Raw genomic sequence first — 1,132 nt, forward strand, 5'->3', positions numbered from 1 at the left:
GGCGTCCCTCGCCGCATTTGCTACGATGGCCATTTGCTACTTCTGCAGAAGCGGCGGCGGCGACGGCGACGACGACGACGACGACGACGACGACGACGACCGCGAGAGGCTCTGAGATATGTGAGAAATACATCTATAAAATGTAATTCAGACTGCCTCGTCCCACTTTATGCTGTACCGCTTTGGCAAATGCTTTATCTGCGCCATTCGCCTTAATCACATCTGAGAGTAATTCTTAAAAAAACGCCTGTCGCTAATTGTTCGTCATCACAGATACTGTTTGCTATACGGCCACAACGCGCAACTGATTTCCAAAATTCATCTTCCTCCTGTGAGGATGGAACTTCCGATGCCTGGTTTATTAGAGCAGTGCTCTACCACTAAAGAGGCGCGGCCTAGCGGTACTCTTGGGTACTTCGTCCTTACGGTCGTCTGCATCATCAGACTTCAGCTGACAACACTTCATATTACCAGCTAATATTTGCAGCTATGGCGACCCATTACTGCTTGGCTACACATCTGACACGTAACCGATGTGCTCTCCAAACAACAACACTTGCATTTCAGAACATGTCTTCCACACATGTCTACAAAATCACCTTCACATTCAAATACAGTTTCCTTGTGACTGACAGAGACGTAGGCAAAGTTTAAAGTTGCTATTTCCATTACATCTCGTTAATCAGAAAAACGGTAATTTACATCTGCAGCGGAACAAAATTCCGTTCCGCCCAGCGTGTGGCTCGAACCCACGACCCTAGGATTGACAGTCTGACGCTCTACCGACTGAGCTAGCCGGCTACCTCGTTGAATACCTGCCGGATAGCACGTCACACAGTACTCGTTTGGTTGGGTGGTACCGTACAGAATCTCTCCATGCTGCCTTATGTTTTCCTAACGTCACACTCGTCACGTACTTCACTTTTATGTCATAATCATTTCTGAGAGGTAAAGAAATTGCATGACAGCATGCAGAGCTAGTGGCGTCAAAATTAACACACATACTTTATGTGACTCAAAAGCCGAACGAGTTACTTTCCGACGTTGTTTTAGATGTGCAAGTGCCAGTCAAAACTCGCGGTGTCGGCACTCTGCCGACCATTTCGCTAGTTAACACCGGTCTTGTTGTGTG

General features: G+C 47.3%; 1 non-coding gene across 1 annotated transcript; it reads right to left on the minus strand.

The window, feature by feature from the left end:
• Positions 1–728: 728 nt before the first annotated feature.
• Trnad-guc (transfer RNA aspartic acid (anticodon GUC)) lies at positions 729–801 on the minus strand. Its single transcript has one exon. It is a non-coding gene; the product is annotated as a tRNA-Asp (tRNA).
• Positions 802–1,132: the final 331 nt, after the last annotated feature.

Source organism: Schistocerca gregaria, unplaced genomic scaffold, assembly GCF_023897955.1.
Source record: "Schistocerca gregaria isolate iqSchGreg1 unplaced genomic scaffold, iqSchGreg1.2 ptg000073l, whole genome shotgun sequence".
NCBI lineage: Eukaryota > Metazoa > Arthropoda > Insecta > Orthoptera > Acrididae > Schistocerca > Schistocerca gregaria.